Source organism: Rhamphochromis longiceps, linkage group LG3 (genome assembly GCF_057381845.1).
Source record: "Rhamphochromis longiceps isolate RC_006_pf linkage group LG3, R_longiceps_female_GT1.1, whole genome shotgun sequence".
Taxonomy (NCBI): Eukaryota; Metazoa; Chordata; class Actinopteri; order Cichliformes; family Cichlidae; genus Rhamphochromis; species Rhamphochromis longiceps.
Window position 1 is genome coordinate 29,688,300 of NC_140559.1, and position 26,325 is coordinate 29,714,624.

The 26,325-nt window shown below is 46.1% G+C and overlaps 20 non-coding genes across 20 annotated transcripts; all 20 read left to right on the forward strand.

The window, feature by feature from the left end:
* The first annotated feature begins 8,113 nt into the window (after positions 1–8,113).
* On the forward strand, positions 8,114–8,186 carry trnaa-agc (transfer RNA alanine (anticodon AGC)). Its single transcript has one exon. It is a non-coding gene; the product is annotated as a tRNA-Ala (tRNA).
* Positions 8,187–9,255: 1,069 nt separating this feature from the next.
* trnas-gcu (transfer RNA serine (anticodon GCU)) lies at positions 9,256–9,337 on the forward strand. Its single transcript has one exon. It is a non-coding gene; the product is annotated as a tRNA-Ser (tRNA).
* A 637-nt stretch (positions 9,338–9,974) lies between these two features.
* On the forward strand, positions 9,975–10,047 carry trnaa-agc (transfer RNA alanine (anticodon AGC)). The gene has a single exon. It is a non-coding gene; the product is annotated as a tRNA-Ala (tRNA).
* A 1,069-nt stretch (positions 10,048–11,116) lies between these two features.
* trnas-gcu (transfer RNA serine (anticodon GCU)) lies at positions 11,117–11,198 on the forward strand. The gene has a single exon. It is a non-coding gene; the product is annotated as a tRNA-Ser (tRNA).
* Positions 11,199–11,835: 637 nt separating this feature from the next.
* Positions 11,836–11,908, forward strand: trnaa-agc (transfer RNA alanine (anticodon AGC)). Its single transcript has one exon. It is a non-coding gene; the product is annotated as a tRNA-Ala (tRNA).
* A 1,069-nt stretch (positions 11,909–12,977) lies between these two features.
* trnas-gcu (transfer RNA serine (anticodon GCU)) lies at positions 12,978–13,059 on the forward strand. The gene has a single exon. It is a non-coding gene; the product is annotated as a tRNA-Ser (tRNA).
* A 637-nt stretch (positions 13,060–13,696) lies between these two features.
* trnaa-agc (transfer RNA alanine (anticodon AGC)) lies at positions 13,697–13,769 on the forward strand. Its single transcript has one exon. It is a non-coding gene; the product is annotated as a tRNA-Ala (tRNA).
* A 1,059-nt stretch (positions 13,770–14,828) lies between these two features.
* On the forward strand, positions 14,829–14,910 carry trnas-gcu (transfer RNA serine (anticodon GCU)). The gene has a single exon. It is a non-coding gene; the product is annotated as a tRNA-Ser (tRNA).
* A 637-nt stretch (positions 14,911–15,547) lies between these two features.
* Positions 15,548–15,620, forward strand: trnaa-agc (transfer RNA alanine (anticodon AGC)). Its single transcript has one exon. It is a non-coding gene; the product is annotated as a tRNA-Ala (tRNA).
* Positions 15,621–16,679: 1,059 nt separating this feature from the next.
* On the forward strand, positions 16,680–16,761 carry trnas-gcu (transfer RNA serine (anticodon GCU)). Its single transcript has one exon. It is a non-coding gene; the product is annotated as a tRNA-Ser (tRNA).
* A 637-nt stretch (positions 16,762–17,398) lies between these two features.
* trnaa-agc (transfer RNA alanine (anticodon AGC)) lies at positions 17,399–17,471 on the forward strand. Its single transcript has one exon. It is a non-coding gene; the product is annotated as a tRNA-Ala (tRNA).
* Positions 17,472–18,530: 1,059 nt separating this feature from the next.
* On the forward strand, positions 18,531–18,612 carry trnas-gcu (transfer RNA serine (anticodon GCU)). The gene has a single exon. It is a non-coding gene; the product is annotated as a tRNA-Ser (tRNA).
* A 637-nt stretch (positions 18,613–19,249) lies between these two features.
* Positions 19,250–19,322, forward strand: trnaa-agc (transfer RNA alanine (anticodon AGC)). Its single transcript has one exon. It is a non-coding gene; the product is annotated as a tRNA-Ala (tRNA).
* Positions 19,323–20,381: 1,059 nt separating this feature from the next.
* On the forward strand, positions 20,382–20,463 carry trnas-gcu (transfer RNA serine (anticodon GCU)). The gene has a single exon. It is a non-coding gene; the product is annotated as a tRNA-Ser (tRNA).
* Positions 20,464–21,100: 637 nt separating this feature from the next.
* On the forward strand, positions 21,101–21,173 carry trnaa-agc (transfer RNA alanine (anticodon AGC)). Its single transcript has one exon. It is a non-coding gene; the product is annotated as a tRNA-Ala (tRNA).
* Positions 21,174–22,232: 1,059 nt separating this feature from the next.
* Positions 22,233–22,314, forward strand: trnas-gcu (transfer RNA serine (anticodon GCU)). Its single transcript has one exon. It is a non-coding gene; the product is annotated as a tRNA-Ser (tRNA).
* A 637-nt stretch (positions 22,315–22,951) lies between these two features.
* On the forward strand, positions 22,952–23,024 carry trnaa-agc (transfer RNA alanine (anticodon AGC)). The gene has a single exon. It is a non-coding gene; the product is annotated as a tRNA-Ala (tRNA).
* Positions 23,025–24,074: 1,050 nt separating this feature from the next.
* On the forward strand, positions 24,075–24,156 carry trnas-gcu (transfer RNA serine (anticodon GCU)). Its single transcript has one exon. It is a non-coding gene; the product is annotated as a tRNA-Ser (tRNA).
* Positions 24,157–24,793: 637 nt separating this feature from the next.
* Positions 24,794–24,866, forward strand: trnaa-agc (transfer RNA alanine (anticodon AGC)). The gene has a single exon. It is a non-coding gene; the product is annotated as a tRNA-Ala (tRNA).
* A 1,059-nt stretch (positions 24,867–25,925) lies between these two features.
* On the forward strand, positions 25,926–26,007 carry trnas-gcu (transfer RNA serine (anticodon GCU)). The gene has a single exon. It is a non-coding gene; the product is annotated as a tRNA-Ser (tRNA).
* The last annotated feature ends 318 nt before the right edge of the window (positions 26,008–26,325 follow it).

A 26,325-nucleotide genomic window follows, 5' to 3' on the forward strand; every position in this document is an offset into this window, starting at 1 on the left:
TGGAAACCGTTTCCTTCAATTTTGGTGTCAGAAGTGGGATCCTGACGAAGGTAGGCACTCGTCTTTTATTTTATAAGACTGTGTTATGCCTTTCTCAGTGATCCACATAGAAACGGGATACGCTGACGAGGCCTTCTTCAGTGGCCCACATAGTAACAAGTGGGATACGCTGAGGAGCCTTCGTTAGTGGCCCACATAGAAACACAGGAAGTTGCCTGTTGTTTTGTAAATAAAAGCAGAAAGGACACAGGAAGTTGCCTGCTGTCATAAACTAAGAAGTTGCTCACCAGCAGAAAGGACACAGGAAGTTGCCTGGGGTCATAAAACGAGAAGTTGCTCGTTAAAAAGTGAGAAGTTGCTCACTAAAAAGATAAAATTGCTAGCAAAAAAATCAAGTAACCTCAGGTGTGCCACAGCAAAAATAAAAACTAACTTAAATCCTTCAAGCATCTAAACCCCTCTGGAAATCACTGACCATGGGTCAGAATAATTCAAAGACCTTAGACGGGTCCGATAAAAAATCAAAATTAACTGTAAAACCGAAAAAAATAAAATATAAAATCACAAATAGCGGCTCAGTACGACTCCCACTTCCGGTTACGTTTAACCCACGCTCGCGAATCAATGAAGACTTCCATGATTACGTATCCAGAACATGCGGAAGTGCTTACGTGACTGATTTCGTCTCGAACTTAAGAACTATAACTTTAATGCATCCTAATGTATTTCCGGAGCCCTATCCCGAACGATTATCGCCAGAAAACAGGTCAGTAGAAATGTTAAATACTATTTGTGATAAGGAAAGTAGGCTGATTAAAAAGTCCTGTAAAAAATATATGATAGAATGTCGTGATGTGACCAATCGCATGCTACCACTATGGAAAAAAGGACCCGAGCCAGACGTAAATGCTTTAAATCAAGCCAGTGTAGGCTCTAGTAAATCCACTGCAGAAAAAACTAGCCTTATATGCCCATCCGTTCAACCTACGGCTCCGCCGCCTTATGATGAAAAGACAGAATTAATAGCTGCTGCGGCGGCTACACGTCATCAGCGCGTATATCCTGATATAACAGCAGAATCCCAAAAGAGTGAGGAAGGCACTGAAATGACACCTAAATCAGAAGAAGATGACTGGTTTAACCTAGATCAAAGACAGGAACGAGAATACACTGAACGAGAAAGAGAGTTACAGGAACATAAAAAGCAAACAAAACAGTTAATGACAGAGTGTGAGGAAATCATGAAAGATCCTTTAACTGAACGTACGGAAGCTGAACTGCAGGAAGCCGTTTCCGTCATAGATAATCATGTTCAGCGCCACACTAGAGTAGCGAATGGTTTGACTGTGCCAAAAGCAATAACTAACACCAGAAATTTAATAAGGAACTACTTAAAGCAGAAAAAAGAGGAAAAAACTCAAGAGGGCCCCCACAAAAACACCCGTTATAAAGAAAAGCAGGGATCACAATTTAATGACGTCAGCCCCTCCCTCCCGTTCATGATAATAGGGGACATGTGTTGCATTCAACCCCCTAAAATTTCAGAGTTAGCAGCAACCATTAAAGAACTTCCCGATCCTCTACAAAATCCTACAGCCTTTGTTTCTGCATTACAGAGAAGTACCAGATACCACCACTTGGGTGGGCCTGACTATAGATATATATTATGTCAACGAATTCCAGGTGTGACTGAATCTCAGCTTATTGAAGAAGTAGAGGAACTAGACCCTAAAAATGACCAAGCAGCCAACACCACCTCGTTTTTGTGGATAAACGATGACAAAATCACAGCCTTTTTTCAAAATCTAAAGAAATTTCTGCTCACAATGTCTAGAGATAAAATTGATTTAAATGCAGTAACCATGTGTAAGCAAAAGCCAGATGAATCCATTCTAGTTTTTATGAAACGTTTCACACACTGCTGGACTAATGAGGCATGCATGCCTGAAGGAGGAAATGATCAGATTTTCATAACAACATTCTTAAACAATATTCATCCAGAATGTTCACAACTATTGAAGCTGACTGCCACTGATAATCTCTATGACATGAAAATAAAGAACTTTATCACACTTGTCAAAACAAAAGCTGGTGCAGATCTTTTCCCCAACAGCACGAAGGCTAAAAGTGTTAAGATGATGTTGAATTTTGATGTTGAAGGCTCAGAGGAAAGTGAAAAAATGATGTATGCAGGGGCCCCGCCCCCTCAACAAGCGCAGCAGGGAGATCTCAGAAGGAGAGATAGGAGTGGAGACGTATGTTTTTACTGTGGAAAAATAGGACACTGGAGGAGGGAAAGCAAATCAGCAGCACGTGGGTCTCAACCACAAAACACAGGACCAGCTCCTGCCACTAGGCGTCAGCAGAGCTCTTCCAGACAAGTTAACTGGCAACGCAGACAGGAATCACATCAAAATAATGGCCCCTTTGCACTTAGGGAGCAACCTTATAATCCACATTTTAATCCCCATCCATATGATAACGAAAGACTGGACCAACCATAGGGAGGCCCAGGTGATGATGAGGGACAGTGTGAAGCACTACACACGATGCTGCATTTGCAATTGTCCCGTAACACAGAAAGCTTGCCCATGTTAGATATAGAGATAGGTGAAAAGACTTATTCCTTTTTAGTTGACAGTGGAGCCACTAAAAGTTCACTGTCTGGAAAATTCTATAGTGGGCCTGTTTCCTCTGTGTGCATCAACACCATGGGAATAAACGGAACTCTAGTGCAATGCCCCAAAACTCATTCTCTAAAGACACGCTGGGGCCCAAAACCAGACGAAATTACATATCATCCATTCATAATTATTCCAAACTCGCCTGTGAATCTATTAGGCAGAGATTTAATGGCAAAAATGAACTTGTGTATTTCATTTAACACAAAGGGTGAAATGTTTGCAGATACTGATAACAGCTATGTTTTCTCTGCCCTATGCACTGACACCATGGAGAAGGAACAGCCTCTGTGTCAGCTGGACGCCTCAGCGGAGAATGAACTCAATATCCATCTGACTGGTATCCCACGTCACACTCTGTGTCAAAAACATGTGCAAACACCGTTACCAGGTAGCCCCATGCCTGGAAGCCACATATTTGTTTCTCTCACACTGTTCAACAACATGATAACTGCACACACCAGTGAAGGCCAAACAGTGGTTTTGTCACATAACTCAGACATAGGCTATGACATTACTGCACCATGTCGACACACAGATCTAACCTACCCCATACACTGTACTATCTCTGCTGTCACATTGCCAGCTGAATATCAAAACATGACATTATGGTCAAGAGGTGAGAATGATGTAGGATTTATTGACTGTACACCTTATCATGCTCAGCTGAAAAACAACAAGCCGGTATATGTCAAGCAATATCCCATTTCCGCTGAAAAAGCCGCAGCCTTAGACATCATCATAGGAGATTTATTGACAGTTGGAGTAATAAAGCCCACAGTATCTCCATATAACACTCCTGTCAATCCTGTGCCAAAGCCTAACAAACCTGGCGTATGGCGTTTCACACAAGACTTAAGGCAAATTAATGCAGTCATTATGCCTCTACCTCCTCTTGTCCCAGATGTTCCCAGCATACTGACAGGTATTCCAGCAACAGCTACACATTTTACTGTGGTGGATTTGTGCTCCGCCTTTTTCTCAGTACCTGTGCATGAGGACACACAGCCGATATTTGCTTTTACACATAGAGATAAGCAGTACACATGGACTCGCTTACCCCAAGGCATGGTAGACAGCCCTGCGGCTTTCTCAATGGTGGTACGTGCTACCCTGGACGGCTTCATTCCTCCTGAGGGCTGTACTCTGATCCAGTATGTAGATGATCTCCTCCTCTGTGCTGAAAGTGAAAAACTATGTCAAACTGCCACACACATGCTACTCTAGCACCTCCAACAGACTGGCCACAAAGCATCAGCAAAGAAAATGCAGTACTGTCAGACTTCTGTTCAATATTTGGGATTTACACTGTCTCACGGACAACGTTCCATGACTACAGACAGGGTCAAAGCTGTGACCTCTGTCCCTAAGCCCACTACACAGAAGGAAATGCTGTCCTTCCTAGGCATGGTGAACTATTGCAGACAGTGGATACCAGACTGTTCTTTTCATGACCACATTCTGCGTGAATGCTGCAAAAAAGACAAGCCTCCTCGAATACTGTGGTCCACAGAAATGACTGCCTCTTTCAATGCATTACAGGGAGCGCTGACCTCCGCCCCTTGTTTGGGTCTGCCTGACTACCACTTACCGTTCCACCTGTACGTCACAGAGAACGGCACAACCTGTGCAGGTGTATTGGCCCAAGAGCATGGCTGTGGCTACCGTCCAGTAGCCTTCTACTCAAAGGTGCTGCCAGCAGTAGTTCAGGGGATGCCGGCCTGCCTGAGAGCAGTAGCAGCTTGCTCTATCATGATAAGGGACTGCGAGAAGCTCACACTCTCACATGACACTATTCTACACACCAATCACCAGGTCACGACCATTCTAGCAAACATAACTACACAACATATGACCGCACAACGTCGCTCAGGTTATGAAGCTACACTGACTTCAACAGCAAATCTCACTATAAAAGCAAGCAGCACACCCAATTCGCCAGCACACTTACTTATTCGTATGCTGTGTTCCTCTGACCGACAGGATGGTTCAGACGACCCTGACGATCATGATTGTATGACACGTATACAGGAATCCACAGCACCACGCCCAGACTTAGAGCAGACACCAATCCCAGACTCAGTCATTGTTTATGTGGACGGGTCCTGTTCAAAACCAAATGACAACTCATTTCTTTGTGGCTATTCAGTGGTCACATTGCCTGACATCATACTAGAGGCTCACTCATTACCGTTTCACTCAGCACAAAAAGCAGAGCTCATGGCTTTAATACGCGCCTGTGAGCCACATGTGGATAAGCGGGTAACAATTTACACTGATAGCCGTTATGCATTCGGTGTGGTGCATGACTTTGGCACATTGTGGAGACAAAGAGGATTTAGATCTGCTGATGGAAAATCGATCGCTAATTCTGACCTTGTTCTAAGACTTTTGCAGGCTATACAGCTGCCATCGGCAATTGCAGTTGTTAAAACGAAGGGGCACAGCACGGCTGACACAGACGAAGCAGTGGGAAATGCTCTTGCAGACGTAACCGCGAAAGCAGCTGCTGCCTCACAGCAACCACCCAGAAAGGAAGTATTATCTTTGCCTTTACAGCTGCCACTTGTCACGCTCCCAGACTATTTAGAAGCAAATGTTGACCTAAAATTCATACAAGAGCAGGCCTCTGCCTTAGATTACACTTACTGGGAAAGTAATGATTGTACCTTAGATAACAGAGACGGCTTATACAAAAACCTTGAGGGTTTGATTGCCCTCCCATCTTCACTACTGCCAATCCTTGTCCGCCATTTTCACGGTGTGAGTCATGTCGGACAAAGAGGGGTAATAGGAGCAATAAAATCAAGATTTGTAATCGAGAAAACATCACACGCAGTAAAACGCATATTAGCAACCTGTCTAACATGTGCACGAACTAATGTAGGAAAACCAAAAGCAAAACATCAGCATTTACCACAACCAGATTTCCCATTTCATACATTACAAATTGATTTTACACACATGCCAGCACAAGGAAGCATCAAGTACTTACTGGTAATAGTGGACCAATTTAGTAAATGGGTAGAAGCTTACCCAACATCAAAAGAAACTGCAGAAGTAGTCTGTCAAAAGTTGTGCAATGAAATAATACCCAGATTTGGAATACCTCACCAAATTAACAGTGATAGAGGACCTTCATTCACATCAGAAGTAATTCAAAAGTGTGCTAAAACTCTAGCAATAGACTGGAAATATCATGTGCCATACCATCCTCAGAGTTCAGGAGTTGTAGAAAGAATGAATAGGACCATAAAAAATCGCCTGACTAAAGCAATGATAGAAACAGGAATGACCTGGATCAAACTACTTCCTCAAATCCTCTGCGAGATTAGAATGACTCCATCCGCAGCAACCAAATTATCTCCATTTGAAATAATCATGGGAAGACCGTTTCCAACACCATGGTCAGCCTCCAGAGGGGCACCGCTATTGGAAGGGGACATAGACACTGCATTGTCTGACTATGTTCATAACCTGGTAGAAACACTGAATAATAACTATCAGAAAGTTTGTCTCTCTCAGCCTCTCCCTTCCATAGATCCAACCCATCCGTAGAAACCAGGAGATGCGGTGTTGGTAAAGTCGCTAAAACCAAGGGCACTCGGGGAGGCCGCGTGTTCCAGCCCCCAGACTGTACTTGCAGTGACGAGAACCAGCATCCTAACAGACGGACAACCCCAGTGGATTCATGCCAGCAGGGTTAAGACCAGCCCCACCAAACCACCTAAGGCGTCGGATCAAGTAGATGACGTCTCCGGCGAGCCAGCGCCCGGATTCAATACACCTACAGATGACGACTCAGGCGAGCCAGCGCCCGGATTCAATACACCTACACACACACAATCACTGATTAACACACAACGCCGGAAAGAGCCAAGACTCAGAAAGCCCTTTGATCCCCCACCTGAACAACAACAAGGTACTCGAACATCCAGCAGGAACAGAAAGCCTAGAGTACCACACAATGTCTAACCTGATAAAGATAGACTCGTTTCATCCTGATAATGGAGAAAATGAAATGCCCATTGTCATCACAAGACGCTTATACGGTGTCTCTCGAACCTGGGACCAGGCCAGGAGACGACTAAAGAACTGTCTTTTTTATATATTTAGGTTATTAATCATATCTACTGCATTAACCTTAGGATTTTTATTTACTATTTCGTATTGTAAAGTGCAACCCTGTTCACATTTCTGCAAGCCACATTTTCAATGATAACCCATATAGCTACTAGTACAGCTACTTCAATGTATTTGCAATTAGCACAAATTGATCCTGAGGATGTGCCAGATGTTACCAATGATGTTCCTGATGTGTATATTGAACATTAGGTTGTGAACTATTACATTTTATGATTTGCTTTTTATATTATGTTATTACATTTGTGATTTTTCCTTTCTATTTGAGTTATTATTTTTAAAAATAATAAAAGAGGGGAACTGTTAGGTATTTTAGTACTATGGTAGCATTTACTGGATATTGTTTTATAGTGACATTATGCAGGAAAACTCTGTCATTCAATAAGGCCCCTTTGTTTTAGTTATTTTTCTCTTTGACCCGAGAATTGATGTGTGAGAATCACAGGCTGGTACAAGGTTGAAATACCACAGAGATCACTCCCTCAGCTACATTAGTTTCTTAATCTTTTAGGAGACGCCTGTTGAGGCCAAATGGTTTGTTTCAGATTTCACTAATGTAAGAACACTTTGTTTTGTGCCTTGAAAATATGTCGCTGAGATAATCACAATTGTAGCTGAACTGATACACTACACAAAGGATGCTTCTTCACCCAAGGGCAGGAAGACGCTGCCTTATCTTGGTCTGTACTGGTTTAAACTGATAAATCTGCTGTCTCATGAATTTTACCCTCTATATAAACTGTTGTACTTGTGAATAAAGTTGAGTCAATTTGGGAAGACAACCTGAAGCAGTCTCTGTTTTCTTGTTCTCCCAAGCTGCTCCCGAGCTCGTACTAACACGCTGAATGGCATGCTTGAATATTACTTGAGAATATATTTGACTGTGTTACAGACTAAGGGACATTCTCTGCTGATAGGTGAAGGTACATTCTCTGCTGATAGACGTCCACGCCTCGAAGGAAGTCGATCCACGGATTAGGCCCTGGAAACCGTTTCCTTCACCGATGGCAGCCAAGAGTCACGCAGCAATGCCCCCAGTCCAGTCTGACATCTCTTTTTCTCCAGAAGCAGCTGAAAGGTGCTTCCACAAACGGTGACAGTCTCCCAGCATAATGTGTAGTGCCCAGACTAGAGTTGGTCCTTAATGTCTCGTATGCGCAGTGATTCTACCACGGGGTCTTGTTGTAGTTGGCATGCCCAGAAACCCATGAAGGCGAGGCGTCCTTTTTAGATCCCCCGGAGTTAAAGGTCCATATGACAAGATGAAGCTACAATCCCCAAGCGACAAAGGGGAATTAGCTCAACTGGGAGAGCGCTCGCTTAGCATGCGAGAGGTAGCGGGATCGATACCCGCATTCTCCAGTGACCCTTTGCACATCCCCGAGATGCCCACCAGCAAATTCTGCATCCAATCCATTGGTTTTGTCTCATTATGTCTATGACTTTACTCATTATACTCACTTTTCAAGGCTTTGTGTCATCACTTCAGGGAAGCATTCAAAGGAAAAGGAAGGAAAAGAAAAAGTAATGTTGTCGTGTAAATAAGAATGCTAGGGGTGCTAGACCAATGGCAAAGGAAAAGCCTTATAGTGAGTTCAAGGTGAGCCTTGACACTAAGCATGGAGAAAGGGACTTGTACCAATTGGTATGGCAGAGAGATGAAGCTGGAAAGGATGGACAGCAGTTTAAAGTCATTAAGGGTGGAAATGGTAATGTGCTAACAAGGGAAGGAGTACTTTGAAGGGAAGATGTGGGTGGAGACCAAATAAAGGGGTGATTTGTGACACCAGGATAGCAGCAGGTGTGAAAGGCAAGCTTTACAGGACGGTGGTGAGAACTGCTCTGATGTATTGTTTTATGACTGTGGCACGGAGGAAAAGACGAGAGGCCGAGATGGAGTTGTCAGAGTTGAAGATGGTAAGTTTTTTTATGTTGGGAGTGTCCAGGATGGAAAAAGATTAGAACTGACTATGTCAGAGGGACAGCTGGGGTTGAGCGGTTTGGAGACAAAGTTAGACCGGTAAGGCTGCGGTGGTTTGGAAATGTGCAGAGGAGGAAAATAAGATATACTGGGAAAAGGGTGTAAAATATGGAGCTGCTAGGCAGGAGGAAAAGAAAAATACAGAAGAGAAAGTTCATGGATCTAGTTGAGGAGGACATGAAGAGGGTTGCTGTGACAGAGGAGAATGCTAGGGGCAGGGTGAGATGGAGGCAGATGATCCACTCTGGCAACCCCCAAGAAGAACAGGCTCAAAGAAGAAGCCAGCATCACTCCAGGCTTCTACCAAAGTGTTACGCAGCCCCTCGTGGGGGATCTGGAGTAGATTTCCCTGCGTCGATACACTAGCGCTCAGCTCGCATTTTGTCCATCCAGACTACATGGTCACAGAATAAATTCCCAGTTCTGCTGGCAAAGAAACTGCAGCCACGAGATGAGGTGGCCGAGAGGTTAAGGCGATGGACTGCTAATCCATTGTGCTCTGCACGCGTGGGTTCGAATCCCATCCTCGTCGAGTCCTCTTTCTACTTATCTTAATGCATGTTGTGAGATTGGCTGCCAAAGAAGGCATGATGCAATGCCTCAGCTCTTCTTTGGCTCAGTACTCCCTATAGTTCACCATGTGGTCTTGTTGCACAGGTCACGTTAAAGAGAATGGTCTGCTAATACAATGGCCAAAAGATACTTTGTTTCCAGAATAGTCAGTGCTCCAAACGAACGCATGTGGCTTCCTTTGGCAAATGTTTATTTGCACGTCTCCTCTGAGTACCTTTCAGGTACTGTCAGGTTAACGCTGGCTTTAAACCTCATCAGTGTTTGTCCATCTGAGGTGATTGTCTCCCCTCTTACCTTCACAATACTGGCCGATGGCAGCCAAGAGTCACGCAGCAATGCCCCCAGTCCAGTCTGACATCTCTTTTTCTCCAGAAGCAGCTGAAAGGTGCTTCCACAAACGGTGACAGTCTCCCAGCATAATGTGTAGTGCCCAGACTAGAGTTGGTCCTTAATGTCTCGTATGCGCAGTGATTCTACCACGGGGTCTTGTTGTAGTTGGCATGCCCAGAAACCCATGAAGGCGAGGCGTCCTTTTTAGATCCGCCTGAGTTAAAGGTCCATATGACAAGATGAAGCTACAATCCCCAAGTGACAAAGGGGAATTAGCTCAAATGGGAGAGCGCTCGCTTAGCATGCGAGAGGTAGCGGGATCGATACCCGCATTCTCCAGTGACCCTTTGCACATCCCCGAGATGCCCACCAGCAGGTTCTGCATCCAATCCATTGGTTATGTCTCATTATGTCTATGACTTTACTCATTATACTCACTTTTCAAGGCTTTGTGTCATCACTTCAGGGAAGCATTCAAAGGAAAAGGAAGGAAAAGAAAAAGTAATGTTGTCGTGTAAATAAGAATGCTAGGGGTGCTAGACCAATGGCAAAGGAAAAGCCTTATAGTGAGTTCAAGGTGAGCCTTGACACTAAGCATGGAGAAAGGGACTTGTACCAATTGGTATGGCAGAGAGATGAAGCTGGAAAGGATGGACAGCAGTTTAAAGTCATTAAGGGTGGAAATGGTAATGTGCTAACAAGGGAAGGAGTACTTTGAAGGGAAGATGTGGGTGGAGACCAAATAAAGGGGTGATTTGTGACACCAGGATAGCAGCAGGTGTGAAAGGCAAGCTTTACAGGACGGTGGTGAGAACTGCTCTGATGTATTGTTTTATGACTGTGGCACGGAGGAAAAGACGAGAGGCCGAGATGGAGTTGTCAGAGTTGAAGATGGTAAGTTTTTTTATGTTGGGAGTGTCCAGGATGGAAAAAGATTAGAACTGACTATGTCAGAGGGACAGCTGGGGTTGAGCGGTTTGGAGACAAAGTTAGACCGGTAAGGCTGCGGTGGTTTGGAAATGTGCAGAGGAGGAAAATAAGATATACTGGGAAAAGGGTGTAAAATATGGAGCTGCTAGGCAGGAGGAAAAGAAAAATACAGAAGAGAAAGTTCATGGATCTAGTTGAGGAGGACATGAAGAGGGTTGCTGTGACAGAGGAGAATGCTAGGGGCAGGGTGAGATGGAGGCAGATGATCCACTCTGGCAACCCCCAAGAAGAACAGGCTCAAAGAAGAAGCCAGCATCACTCCAGGCTTCTACCAAAGTGTTACGCAGCCCCTCGTCGGGGATCTGGAGTAGATTTCCCTGCGTCGATACACTAGCGCTCAGCTCGCATTTTGTCCATCCAGACTACATGGTCGCAGAATAAATTCCCAATTCTGCTGGCAAAGAAACTGCAGCCACGAGATGAGGTGTCCGAGAGGTTAAGGCGATGGACTGCTAATCCATTGTGCTCTGCACGCGTGGGTTCGAATCCCATCCTCGTCGAGTCCTCTTTCTACTTATCTTAATGCATGTTGTGAGATTGGCTGCCAAAGAAGGCATGATGCAATGCCTCAGCTCTTCTTTGGCTCAGTACTCCCTATAGTTCACCATGTGGTCTTGTTGCACAGGTCACGTTAAAGAGAATGGTCTGCTAATACAATGGCCAAAAGATACTTTGTTTCCAGAATAGTCAGTGCTCCAAACGAACGCATGTGGCTTCCTTTGGCAAATGTTTATTTGCACGTCTCCTCTGAGTACCTTTCAGGTACTGTCAGGTTAACGCTGGCTTTAAACCTCATCAGTGTTTGTCCATCTGAGGTGATTGTCTCCCCTCTTACCTTCACAATACTGGCCGATGGCAGCCAAGAGTCACGCAGCAATGCCCCCAGTCCAGTCTGACATCTCTTTTTCTCCAGAAGCAGCTGAAAGGTGCTTCCACAAACGGTGACAGTCTCCCAGCATAATGTGTAGTGCCCAGACTAGAGTTGGTCCTTAATGTCTCGTATGCGCAGTGATTCTACCACGGGGTCTTGTTGTAGTTGGCATGCCCAGAAACCCATGAAGGCGAGGCGTCCTTTTTAGATCCCCCGGAGTTAAAGGTCCATATGACAAGATGAAGCTACAATCCCCAAGCGACAAAGGGGAATTAGCTCAAATGGGAGAGCGCTCGCTTAGCATGCGAGAGGTAGCGGGATCGATACCCGCATTCTCCAGTGACCCTTTGCACATCCCCGAGCAGCCCACCAGCAGGTTCTGAAGCCAGTCCATTGGTTTTGTCTCATTATGTCTATGACTTTACTCATTATACTCACTTTTCAAGGCTTTGTGTCATCACTTCAGGGAAGCATTCAAAGGAAAAGGAAGGAAAAGAAAAAGTAATGTTGTCGTGTAAATAAGAATGCTAGGGGTGCTAGACCAATGGCAAAGGAAAAGCCTTATAGTGAGTTCAAGGTGAGCCTTGACACTAAGCATGGAGAAAGGGACTTGTACCAATTGGTATGGCAGAGAGATGAAGCTGGAAAGGATGGACAGCAGTTTAAAGTCATTAAGGGTGGAAATGGTAATGTGCTAACAAGGGAAGGAGTACTTTGAAGGGAAGATGTGGGTGGAGACCAAATAAAGGGGTGATTTGTGACACCAGGATAGCAGCAGGTGTGAAAGGCAAGCTTTACAGGACGGTGGTGAGAACTGCTCTGATGTATTGTTTTATGACTGTGGCACGGAGGAAAAGACGAGAGGCCGAGATGGAGTTGTCAGAGTTGAAGATGGTAAGTTTTTTTATGTTGGGAGTGTCCAGGATGGAAAAAGATTAGAACTGACTATGTCAGAGGGACAGCTGGGGTTGAGCGGTTTGGAGACAAAGTTAGACCGGTAAGGCTGCGGTGGTTTGGAAATGTGCAGAGGAGGAAAATAAGATATACTGGGAAAAGGGTGTAAAATATGGAGCTGCTAGGCAGGAGGAAAAGAAAAATACAGAAGAGAAAGTTCATGGATCTAGTTGAGGAGGACATGAAGAGGGTTGCTGTGACAGAGGAGAATGCTAGGGGCAGGGTGAGATGGAGGCAGATGATCCACTCTGGCAACCCCCAAGAAGAACAGGCTCAAAGAAGAAGCCAGCATCACTCCAGGCTTCTACCAAAGTGTTACGCAGCCCCTCGTGGGGGATCTGGAGTAGATTTCCCTGCGTCGATACACTAGCGCTCAGCTCGCATTTTGTCCATCCAGACTACATGGTCGCAGAATAAATTCCCAATTCTGCTGGCAAAGAGACTGCAGCCACGAGATGAGGTGTCCGAGAGGTTAAGGCGATGGACTGCTAATCCATTGTGCTCTGCACGCGTGGGTTCGAATCCCATCCTCGTCGAGTCCTCTTTCTACTTATCTTAATGCATGTTGTGAGATTGGCTGCCAAAGAAGGCATGATGCAATGCCTCAGCTCTTCTTTGGCTCAGTACTCCCTATAGTTCACCATGTGGTCTTGTTGCACAGGTCACGTTAAAGAGAATGGTCTGCTAATACAATGGCCAAAAGATACTTTGTTTCCAGAATAGTCAGTGCTCCAAACGAACGCATGTGGCTTCCTTTGGCAAATGTTTATTTGCACGTCTCCTCTGAGTACCTTTCAGGTACTGTCAGGCTAACGCTGGCTTTAAACCTCATCAGTGTTTGTCCATCTGAGGTGATTGTCTCCCCTCTTACCTTCACAATACTGGCCGATGGCAGCCAAGAGTCACGCAGCAATGCCCCCAGTCCAGTCTGACATCTCTTTTTCTCCAGAAGCAGCTGAAAGGTGCTTCCACAAACGGTGACAGTCTCCCAGCATAATGTGTAGTGCCCAGACTAGAGTTGGTCCTTAATGTCTCGTATGCGCAGTGATTCTACCACGGGGTCTTGTTGTAGTTGGCATGCCCAGAAACCCATGAAGGCGAGGCGTCCTTTTTAGATCCCCCGGAGTTAAAGGTCCATATGACAAGATGAAGCTACAATCCCCAAGCGACAAAGGGGAATTAGCTCAAATGGGAGAGCGCTCGCTTAGCATGCGAGAGGTAGCGGGATCGATACCCGCATTCTCCAGTGACCCTTTGCACATCCCCGAGATGCCCACCAGCAAATTCTGCATCCAATCCATTGGTTTTGTCTCATTATGTCTATGACTTTACTCATTATACTCACTTTTCAAGGCTTTGTGTCATCACTTCAGGGAAGCATTCAAAGGAAAAGAAAAAGTAATGTTGTCGTGTAAATAAGAATGCTAGGGGTGCTAGACCAATGGCAAAGGAAAAGCCTTATAGTGAGTTCAAGGTGAGCCTTGACACTAAGCATGGAGAAAGGGACTTGTACCAATTGGTATGGCAGAGAGATGAAGCTGGAAAGGATGGACAGCAGTTTAAAGTCATTAAGGGTGGAAATGGTAATGTGCTAACAAGGGAAGGAGTACTTTGAAGGGAAGATGTGGGTGGAGACCAAATAAAGGGGTGATTTGTGACACCAGGATAGCAGCAGGTGTGAAAGGCAAGCTTTACAGGACGGTGGTGAGAACTGCTCTGATGTATTGTTTTATGACTGTGGCACGGAGGAAAAGACGAGAGGCCGAGATGGAGTTGTCAGAGTTGAAGATGGTAAGTTTTTTTATGTTGGGAGTGTCCAGGATGGAAAAAGATTAGAACTGACTATGTCAGAGGGACAGCTGGGGTTGAGCGGTTTGGAGACAAAGTTAGACCGGTAAGGCTGCGGTGGTTTGGAAATGTGCAGAGGAGGAAAATAAGATATACTGGGAAAAGGGTGTAAAATATGGAGCTGCTAGGCAGGAGGAAAAGAAAAATACAGAAGAGAAAGTTCATGGATCTAGTTGAGGAGGACATGAAGAGGGTTGCTGTGACAGAGGAGAATGCTAGGGGCAGGGTGAGATGGAGGCAGATGATCCACTCTGGCAACCCCCAAGAAGAACAGGCTCAAAGAAGAAGCCAGCATCACTCCAGGCTTCTACCAAAGTGTTACGCAGCCCCTCGTGGGGGATCTGGAGTAGATTTCCCTGCGTCGATACACTAGCGCTCAGCTCGCATTTTGTCCATCCAGACTACATGGTCGCAGAATAAATTCCCAATTCTGCTGGCAAAGAAACTGCAGCCACGAGATGAGGTGTCCGAGAGGTTAAGGCGATGGACTGCTAATCCATTGTGCTCTGCATGCGTGGGTTCGAATCCCATCCTCGTCGAGTCCTCTTTCTACTTATCTTAATGCATGTTGTGAGATTGGCTGCCAAAGAAGGCATGATGCAATGCCTCAGCTCTTCTTTGGCTCAGTACTCCCTATAGTTCACCATGTGGTCTTGTTGCACAGGTCACGTTAAAGAGAATGGTCTGCTAATACAATGGCCAAAAGATACTTTGTTTCCAGAATAGTCAGTGCTCCAAACGAACGCATGTGGCTTCCTTTGGCAAATGTTTATTTGCACGTCTCCTCTGAGTACCTTTCAGGTACTGTCAGGCTAACGCTGGCTTTAAACCTCATCAGTGTTTGTCCATCTGAGGTGATTGTCTCCCCTCTTACCTTCACAATACTGGCCGATGGCAGCCAAGAGTCACGCAGCAATGCCCCCAGTCCAGTCTGACATCTCTTTTTCTCCAGAAGCAGCTGAAAGGTGCTTCCACAAACGGTGACAGTCTCCCAGCATAATGTGTAGTGCCCAGACTAGAGTTGGTCCTTAATGTCTCGTATGCGCAGTGATTCTACCACGGGGTCTTGTTGTAGTTGGCATGCCCAGAAACCCATGAAGGCGAGGCGTCCTTTTTAGATCCCCCGGAGTTAAAGGTCCATATGACAAGATGAAGCTACAATCCCCAAGCGACAAAGGGGAATTAGCTCAAATGGGAGAGCGCTCGCTTAGCATGCGAGAGGTAGCGGGATCGATACCCGCATTCTCCAGTGACCCTTTGCACATCCCCGAGATGCCCACCAGCAAATTCTGCATCCAATCCATTGGTTTTGTCTCATTATGTCTATGACTTTACTCATTATACTCACTTTTCAAGGCTTTGTGTCCTCACTTCAGGGAAGCATTCAAAGGAAAAGAAAAAGTAATGTTGTCGTGTAAATAAGAATGCTAGGGGTGCTAGACCAATGGCAAAGGAAAAGCCTTATAGTGAGTTCAAGGTGAGCCTTGACACTAAGCATGGAGAAAGGGACTTGTACCAATTGGTATGGCAGAGAGATGAAGCTGGAAAGGATGGACAGCAGTTTAAAGTCATTAAGGGTGGAAATGGTAATGTGCTAACAAGGGAAGGAGTACTTTGAAGGGAAGATGTGGGTGGAGACCAAATAAAGGGGTGATTTGTGACACCAGGATAGCAGCAGGTGTGAAAGGCAAGCTTTACAGGACGGTGGTGAGAACTGCTCTGATGTATTGTTTTATGACTGTGGCACGGAGGAAAAGACGAGAGGCCGAGATGGAGTTGTCAGAGTTGAAGATGGTAAGTTTTTTTATGTTGGGAGTGTCCAGGATGGAAAAAGATTAGAACTGACTATGTCAGAGGGACAGCTGGGGTTGAGCGGTTTGGAGACAAAGTTAGACCGGTAAGGCTGCGGTGGTTTGGAAATGTGCAGAGGAGGAAAATAAGATATACTGGGAAAAGGGTGTAAAATATGGAGCTGCTAGGCAGGAGGAAAAGAAAAATACAGAAGAGAAAGTTCATGGATCTAGTTGAGGAGGACATGAAGAGGGTTGCTGTGACAGAGGAGAATGCTAGGGGCAGGGTGAGATGGAGGCAGATGATCCACTCTGGCAACCCCCAAGAAGAACAGGCTCAAAGAAGAAGCCAGCATCACTCCAGGCTTCTACCAAAGTGTTACGCAGCCCCTCGTGGGGGATCTGGAGTAGATTTCCCTGCGTCGATACACTAGCGCTCAGCTCGCATTTTGTCCATCCAGACTACATGGTCGTAGAATAAATTCCCAATTCTGCTGGCAAAGAAACTGCAGCCACGAGATGAGGTGTCCGAGAGGTTAAGGCGATGGACTGCTAATCCATTGTGCTCTGCACGCGTGGGTTCGAATCCCATCCTCGTCGAGTCCTCTTTCTACTTATCTTAATGCATGTTGTGAGATTGGCTGCCAAAGAAGGCATGATGCAATGCCTCAGCTCTTCTTTGGCTCAGTACTCCCTATAGTTCACCATGTGGTCTTGTTGCACAGGTCACGTTAAAGAGAATGGTCTGCTAATACAATGGCCAAAAGATACTTTGTTTCCAGAATAGTCAGTACTCCAAACGAACGCATGTGGCTTCCTTTGGCAAATGTTTATTTGCACGTCTCCTCTGAGTACCTTTCAGGTACTGTCAGGCTAACGCTGGCTTTAAACCTCATCAGTGTTTGTCCATCTGAGGTGATTGTCTCCCCTCTTACCTTCACAATACTGGCCGATGGCAGCCAAGAGTCACGCAGCAATGCCCCCAGTCCAGTCTGACATCTCTTTTTCTCCAGAAGCAGCTGAAAGGTGCTTCCACAAACGGTGACAGTCTCCCAGCATAATGTGTAGTGCCCAGACTAGAGTTGGTCCTTAATGTCTCGTATGCGCAGTGATTCTACCACGGGGTCTTGTTGTAGTTGGCATGCCCAGAAACCCATGAAGGCGAGGCGTCCTTTTTAGATCCCCCGGAGTTAAAGGTCCATATGACAAGATGAAGCTACAATCCCCAAGCGACAAAGGGGAATTAGCTCAAATGGGAGAGCGCTCGCTTAGCATGCGAGAGGTAGCGGGATCGATACCCGCATTCTCCAGTGACCCTTTGCACATCCCCGAGATGCCCACCAGCAAATTCTGCATCCAATCCATTGGTTTTGTCTCATTATGTCTATGACTTTACTCATTATACTCACTTTTCAAGGCTTTGTGTCATCACTTCAGGGAAGCATTCAAAGGAAAAGAAAAAGTAATGTTGTCGTGTAAATAAGAATGCTAGGGGTGCTAGACCAATGGCAAAGGAAAAGCCTTATAGTGAGTTCAAGGTGAGCCTTGACACTAAGCATGGAGAAAGGGACTTGTACCAATTGGTATGGCAGAGAGATGAAGCTGGAAAGGATGGACAGCAGTTTAAAGTCATTAAGGGTGGAAATGGTAATGTGCTAACAAGGGAAGGAGTACTTTGAAGGGAAGATGTGGGTGGAGACCAAATAAAGGGGTGATTTGTGACACCAGGATAGCAGCAGGTGTGAAAGGCAAGCTTTACAGGACGGTGGTGAGAACTGCTCTGATGTATTGTTTTATGACTGTGGCACGGAGGAAAAGACGAGAGGCCGAGATGGAGTTGTCAGAGTTGAAGATGGTAAGTTTTTTTATGTTGGGAGTGTCCAGGATGGAAAAAGATTAGAACTGACTATGTCAGAGGGACAGCTGGGGTTGAGCGGTTTGGAGACAAAGTTAGACCGGTAAGGCTGCGGTGGTTTGGAAATGTGCAGAGGAGGAAAATAAGATATACTGGGAAAAGGGTGTAAAATATGGAGCTGCTAGGCAGGAGGAAAAGAAAAATACAGAAGAGAAAGTTCATGGATCTAGTTGAGGAGGACATGAAGAGGGTTGCTGTGACAGAGGAGAATGCTAGGGGCAGGGTGAGATGGAGGCAGATGATCCACTCTGGCAACCCCCAAGAAGAACAGGCTCAAAGAAGAAGCCAGCATCACTCCAGGCTTCTACCAAAGTGTTACGCAGCCCCTCGTGGGGGATCTGGAGTAGATTTCCCTGCGTCGATACACTAGCGCTCAGCTCGCATTTTGTCCATCCAGACTACATGGTCGTAGAATAAATTCCCAATTCTGCTGGCAAAGAGACTGCAGCCACGAGATGAGGTGTCCGAGAGGTTAAGGCGATGGACTGCTAATCCATTGTGCTCTGCACGCGTGGGTTCGAATCCCATCCTCGTCGAGTCCTCTTTCTACTTATCTTAATGCATGTTGTGAGATTGGCTGCCAAAGAAGGCATGATGCAATGCCTCAGCTCTTCTTTGGCTCAGTACTCCCTATAGTTCACCATGTGGTCTTGTTGCACAGGTCACGTTAAAGAGAATGGTCTGCTAATACAATGGCCAAAAGATACTTTGTTTCCAGAATAGTCAGTGCTCCAAACGAACGCATGTGGCTTCCTTTGGCAAATGTTTATTTGCACGTCTCCTCTGAGTACCTTTCAGGTACTGTCAGGCTAACGCTGGCTTTAAACCTCATCAGTGTTTGTCCATCTGAGGTGATTTTCTCCCCTCTTACCTTCACAATACTGGCCGATGGCAGCCAAGAGTCACGCAGCAATGCCCCCAGTCCAGTCTGACATCTCTTTTTCTCCAGAAGCAGCTGAAAGGTGCTTCCACAAACGGTGACAGTCTCCCAGCATAATGTGTAGTGCCCAGACTAGAGTTGGTCCTTAATGTCTCGTATGCGCAGTGATTCTACCACGGGGTCTTGTTGTAGTTGGCATGCCCAGAAACCCATGAAGGCGAGGCGTCCTTTTTAGATCCCCCGGAGTTAAAGGTCCATATGACAAGATGAAGCTACAATCCCCAAGCGACAAAGGGGAATTAGCTCAAATGGGAGAGCGCTCGCTTAGCATGCGAGAGGTAGCGGGATCGATACCCGCATTCTCCAGTGACCCTTTGCACATCCCCGAGATGCCCACCAGCAAATTCTGCATCCAATCCATTGGTTTTGTCTCATTATGTCTATGACTTTACTCATTATACTCACTTTTCAAGGCTTTGTGTCCTCACTTCAGGGAAGCATTCAAAGGAAAAGAAAAAGTAATGTTGTCGTGTAAATAAGAATGCTAGGGGTGCTAGACCAATGGCAAAGGAAAAGCCTTATAGTGAGTTCAAGGTGAGCCTTGACACTAAGCATGGAGAAAGGGACTTGTACCAATTGGTATGGCAGAGAGATGAAGCTGGAAAGGATGGACAGCAGTTTAAAGTCATTAAGGGTGGAAATGGTAATGTGCTAACAAGGGAAGGAGTACTTTGAAGGGAAGATGTGGGTGGAGACCAAATAAAGGGGTGATTTGTGACACCAGGATAGCAGCAGGTGTGAAAGGCAAGCTTTACAGGACGGTGGTGAGAACTGCTCTGATGTATTGTTTTATGACTGTGGCACGGAGGAAAAGACGAGAGGCCGAGATGGAGTTGTCAGAGTTGAAGATGGTAAGTTTTTTTATGTTGGGAGTGTCCAGGATGGAAAAAGATTAGAACTGACTATGTCAGAGGGACAGCTGGGGTTGAGCGGTTTGGAGACAAAGTTAGACCGGTAAGGCTGCGGTGGTTTGGAAATGTGCAGAGGAGGAAAATAAGATATACTGGGAAAAGGGTGTAAAATATGGAGCTGCTAGGCAGGAGGAAAAGAAAAATACAGAAGAGAAAGTTCATGGATCTAGTTGAGGAGGACATGAAGAGGGTTGCTGTGACAGAGGAGAATGCTAGGGGCAGGGTGAGATGGAGGCAGATGATCCACTCTGGCAACCCCCAAGAAGAACAGGCTCAAAGAAGAAGCCAGCATCACTCCAGGCTTCTACCAAAGTGTTACGCAGCCCCTCGTGGGGGATCTGGAGTAGATTTCCCTGCGTCGATACACTAGCGCTCAGCTCGCATTTTGTCCATCCAGACTACATGGTCGTAGAATAAATTCCCAATTCTGCTGGCAAAGAAACTGCAGCCACGAGATGAGGTGTCCGAGAGGTTAAGGCGATGGACTGCTAATCCATTGTGCTCTGCACGCGTGGGTTCGAATCCCATCCTCGTCGAGTCCTCTTTCTACTTATCTTAATGCATGTTGTGAGATTGGCTGCCAAAGAAGGCATGATGCAATGCCTCAGCTCTTCTTTGGCTCAGTACTCCCTATAGTTCACCATGTGGTCTTGTTGCACAGGTCACGTTAAAGAGAATGGTCTGCTAATACAATGGCCAAAAGATACTTTGTTTCCAGAATAGTCAGTGCTCCAAACGAACGCATGTGGCTTCCTTTGGCAAATGTTTATTTGCACGTCTCCTCTGAGTACCTTTCAGGTACTGTCAGGCTAACGCTGGCTTTAAACCTCATCAGTGTTTGTCCATCTGAGGTGATTGTCTCCCCTCTTACCTTCACAATACTGGCCGATGGCAGCCAAGAGTCACGCAGCAATGCCCCCAGTCCAGTCTGACATCTCTTTTTCTCCAGAAGCAGCTGAAAGGTGCTTCCACAAACGGTGACAGTCTCCCAGCATAATGTGTAGTGCCCAGACTAGAGTTGGTCCTTAATGTCTCGTATGCGCAGTGATTCTACCACGGGGTCTTGTTGTAGTTGGCATGCCCAGAAACCCATGAAGGCGAGGCGTCCTTTTTAGATCCCCCGGAGTTAAAGGTCCATATGACAAGATGAAGCTACAATCCCCAAGCGACAAAGGGGAATTAGCTCAAATGGGAGAGCGCTCGCTTAGCATGCGAGAGGTAGCGGGATCGATACCCGCATTCTCCAGTGACCCTTTGCACATCCCCGAGATGCCCACCAGCAAATTCTGCATCCAATCCATTGGTTTTGTCTCATTATGTCTATGACTTTACTCATTATACTCACTTTTCAAGGCTTTGTGTCATCACTTCAGGGAAGCATTCAAAGGAAAAGAAAAAGTAATGTTGTCGTGTAAATAAGAATGCTAGGGGTGCTAGACCAATGGCAAAGGAAAAGCCTTATAGTGAGTTCAAGGTGAGCCTTGACACTAAGCATGGAGAAAGGGACTTGTACCAATTGGTATGGCAGAGAGATGAAGCTGGAAAGGATGGACAGCAGTTTAAAGTCATTAAGGGTGGAAATGGTAATGTGCTAACAAGGGAAGGAGTACTTTGAAGGGAAGATGTGGGTGGAGACCAAATAAAGGGGTGATTTGTGACACCAGGATAGCAGCAGGTGTGAAAGGCAAGCTTTACAGGACGGTGGTGAGAACTGCTCTGATGTATTGTTTTATGACTGTGGCACGGAGGAAAAGACGAGAGGCCGAGATGGAGTTGTCAGAGTTGAAGATGGTAAGTTTTTTTATGTTGGGAGTGTCCAGGATGGAAAAAGATTAGAACTGACTATGTCAGAGGGACAGCTGGGGTTGAGCGGTTTGGAGACAAAGTTAGACCGGTAAGGCTGCGGTGGTTTGGAAATGTGCAGAGGAGGAAAATAAGATATACTGGGAAAAGGGTGTAAAATATGGAGCTGCTAGGCAGGAGGAAAAGAAAAATACAGAAGAGAAAGTTCATGGATCTAGTTGAGGAGGACATGAAGAGGGTTGCTGTGACAGAGGAGAATGCTAGGGGCAGGGTGAGATGGAGGCAGATGATCCACTCTGGCAACCCCCAAGAAGAACAGGCTCAAAGAAGAAGCCAGCATCACTCCAGGCTTCTACCAAAGTGTTACGCAGCCCCTCGTGGGGGATCTGGAGTAGATTTCCCTGCGTCGATACACTAGCGCTCAGCTCGCATTTTGTCCATCCAGACTACATGGTCGCAGAATAAATTCCCAATTCTGCTGGCAAAGAGACTGCAGCCACGAGATGAGGTGTCCGAGAGGTTAAGGCGATGGACTGCTAATCCATTGTGCTCTGCACGCGTGGGTTCGAATCCCATCCTCGTCGAGTCCTCTTTCTACTTATCTTAATGCATGTTGTGAGATTGGCTGCCAAAGAAGGCATGATGCAATGCCTCAGCTCTTCTTTGGCTCAGTACTCCCTATAGTTCACCATGTGGTCTTGTTGCACAGGTCACGTTAAAGAGAATGGTCTGCTAATACAATGGCCAAAAGATACTTTGTTTCCAGAATAGTCAGTGCTCCAAACGAACGCATGTGGCTTCCTTTGGCAAATGTTTATTTGCACGTCTCCTCTGAGTACCTTTCAGGTACTGTCAGGCTAACGCTGGCTTTAAACCTCATCAGTGTTTGTCCATCTGAGGTGATTGTCTCCCCTCTTACCTTCACAATACTGGCCGATGGCAGCCAAGAGTCACGCAGCAATGCCCCCAGTCCAGTCTGACATCTCTTTTTCTCCAGAAGCAGCTGAAAGGTGCTTCCACAAACGGTGACAGTCTCCCAGCATAATGTGTAGTGCCCAGACTAGAGTTGGTCCTTAATGTCTCGTATGCGCAGTGATTCTACCACGGGGTCTTGTTGTAGTTGGCATGCCCAGAAACCCATGAAGGCGAGGCGTCCTTTTTAGATCCCCCGGAGTTAAAGGTCCATATGACAAGATGAAGCTACAATCCCCAAGCGACAAAGGGGAATTAGCTCAAATGGGAGAGCGCTCGCTTAGCATGCGAGAGGTAGCGGGATCGATACCCGCATTCTCCAGTGACCCTTTGCACATGCCCACCAGCAAATTCTGCATCCAATCCATTGGTTTTGTCTCATTATGTCTATGACTTTACTCATTATACTCACTTTTCAAGGCTTTGTGTCCTCACTTCAGGGAAGCATTCAAAGGAAAAGAAAAAGTAATGTTGTCGTGTAAATAAGAATGCTAGGGGTGCTAGACCAATGGCAAAGGAAAAGCCTTATAGTGAGTTCAAGGTGAGCCTTGACACTAAGCATGGAGAAAGGGACTTGTACCAATTGGTATGGCAGAGAGATGAAGCTGGAAAGGATGGACAGCAGTTTAAAGTCATTAAGGGTGGAAATGGTAATGTGCTAACAAGGGAAGGAGTACTTTGAAGGGAAGATGTGGGTGGAGACCAAATAAAGGGGTGATTTGTGACACCAGGATAGCAGCAGGTGTGAAAGGCAAGCTTTACAGGACGGTGGTGAGAACTGCTCTGATGTATTGTTTTATGACTGTGGCACGGAGGAAAAGACGAGAGGCCGAGATGGAGTTGTCAGAGTTGAAGATGGTAAGTTTTTTTATGTTGGGAGTGTCCAGGATGGAAAAAGATTAGAACTGACTATGTCAGAGGGACAGCTGGGGTTGAGCGGTTTGGAGACAAAGTTAGACCGGTAAGGCTGCGGTGGTTTGGAAATGTGCAGAGGAGGAAAATAAGATATACTGGGAAAAGGGTGTAAAATATGGAGCTGCTAGGCAGGAGGAAAAGAAAAATACAGAAGAGAAAGTTCATGGATCTAGTTGAGGAGGACATGAAGAGGGTTGCTGTGACAGAGGAGAATGCTAGGGGCAGGGTGAGATGGAGGCAGATGATCCACTCTGGCAACCCCCAAGAAGAACAGGCTCAAAGAAGAAGCCAGCATCACTCCAGGCTTCTACCAAAGTGTTACGCAGCCCCTCGTGGGGGATCTGGAGTAGATTTCCCTGCGTCGATACACTAGCGCTCAGCTCGCATTTTGTCCATCCAGACTACATGGTCGTAGAATAAATTCCCAATTCTGCTGGCAAAGAAACTGCAGCCACGAGATGAGGTGTCCGAGAGGTTAAGGCGATGGACTGCTAATCCATTGTGCTCTGCACGCGTGGGTTCGAATCCCATCCTCGTCGAGTCCTCTTTCTACTTATCTTAATGCATGTTGTGAGATTGGCTGCCAAAGAAGGCATGATGCAATGCCTCAGCTCTTCTTTGGCTCAGTACTCCCTATAGTTCACCATGTGGTCTTGTTGCACAGGTCACGTTAAAGAGAATGGTCTGCTAATACAATGGCCAAAAGATACTTTGTTTCCAGAATAGTCAGTGCTCCAAACGAACGCATGTGGCTTCCTTTGGCAAATGTTTATTTGCACGTCTCCTCTGAGTACCTTTCAGGTACTGTCAGGCTAACGCTGGCTTTAAACCTCATCAGTGTTTGTCCATCTGAGGTGATTTTCTCCCCTCTTACCTTCACAATACTGGCCGATGGCAGCCAAGAGTCACGCAGCAATGCCCCCAGTCCAGTCTGACATCTCTTTTTCTCCAGAAGCAGCTGAAAGGTGCTTCCACAAACGGCGACAGTCTCCCAGCATAATGTGTAGTGCCCAGACTAGAGTTGGTCCTTAATGTCTCGTATGCGCAGTGATTCTACCACGGGGTCTTGTTGTAGTTGGCATGCCCAGAAACCCATGAAGGCGAGGCGTCCTTTTTAGATCCCCCGGAGTTAAAGGTCCATATGACAAGATGAAGCTACAATCCCCAAGCGACAAAGGGGAATTAGCTCAAATGGGAGAGCGCTCGCTTAGCATGCGAGAGGTAGCGGGATCGATACCCGCATTCTCCAGTGACCCTTTGCACATCCCCGAGATGCCCACCAGCAAATTCTGCATCCAATCCATTGGTTTTGTCTCATTATGTCTATGACTTTACTCATTATACTCACTTTTCAAGGCTTTGTGTCATCACTTCAGGGAAGCATTCAAAGGAAAAGAAAAAGTAATGTTGTCGTGTAAATAAGAATGCTAGGGGTGCTAGACCAATGGCAAAGGAAAAGCCTTATAGTGAGTTCAAGGTGAGCCTTGACACTAAGCATGGAGAAAGGGACTTGTACCAATTGGTATGGCAGAGAGATGAAGCTGGAAAGGATGGACAGCAGTTTAAAGTCATTAAGGGTGGAAATGGTAATGTGCTAACAAGGGAAGGAGTACTTTGAAGGGAAGATGTGGGTGGAGACCAAATAAAGGGGTGATTTGTGACACCAGGATAGCAGCAGGTGTGAAAGGCAAGCTTTACAGGACGGTGGTGAGAACTGCTCTGATGTATTGTTTTATGACTGTGGCACGGAGGAAAAGACGAGAGGCCGAGATGGAGTTGTCAGAGTTGAAGATGGTAAGTTTTTTTATGTTGGGAGTGTCCAGGATGGAAAAAGATTAGAACTGACTATGTCAGAGGGACAGCTGGGGTTGAGCGGTTTGGAGACAAAGTTAGACCGGTAAGGCTGCGGTGGTTTGGAAATGTGCAGAGGAGGAAAATAAGATATACTGGGAAAAGGGTGTAAAATATGGAGCTGCTAGGCAGGAGGAAAAGAAAAATACAGAAGAGAAAGTTCATGGATCTAGTTGAGGAGGACATGAAGAGGGTTGCTGTGACAGAGGAGAATGCTAGGGGCAGGGTGAGATGGAGGCAGATGATCCACTCTGGCAACCCCCAAGAAGAACAGGCTCAAAGAAGAAGCCAGCATCACTCCAGGCTTCTACCAAAGTGTTACGCAGCCCCTCGTGGGGGATCTGGAGTAGATTTCCCTGCGTCGATACACTAGCGCTCAGCTCGCATTTTGTCCATCCAGACTACATGGTCACAGAATAAATTCCCAATTCTGCTGGCAAAGAAACTGCAGCCACGAGATGAGGTGTCCGAGAGGTTAAGGCGATGGACTGCTAATCCATTGTGCTCTGCACGCGTGGGTTCGAATCCCATCCTCGTCGAGTCCTCTTTCTACTTATCTTAATGCATGTTGTGAGATTGGCTGCCAAAGAAGGCATGATGCAATGCCTCAGCTCTTCTTTGGCTCAGTACTCCCTATAGTTCACCATGTGGTCTTGTTGCACAGGTCACGTTAAAGAGAATGGTCTGCTAATACAATGGCCAAAAGATACTTTGTTTCCAGAATAGTCAGTGCTCCAAACGAACGCATGTGGCTTCCTTTGGCAAATGTTTATTTGCACGTCTCCTCTGAGTACCTTTCAGGTACTGTCAGGCTAACGCTGGCTTTAAACCTCATCAGTGTTTGTCCATCTGAGGTG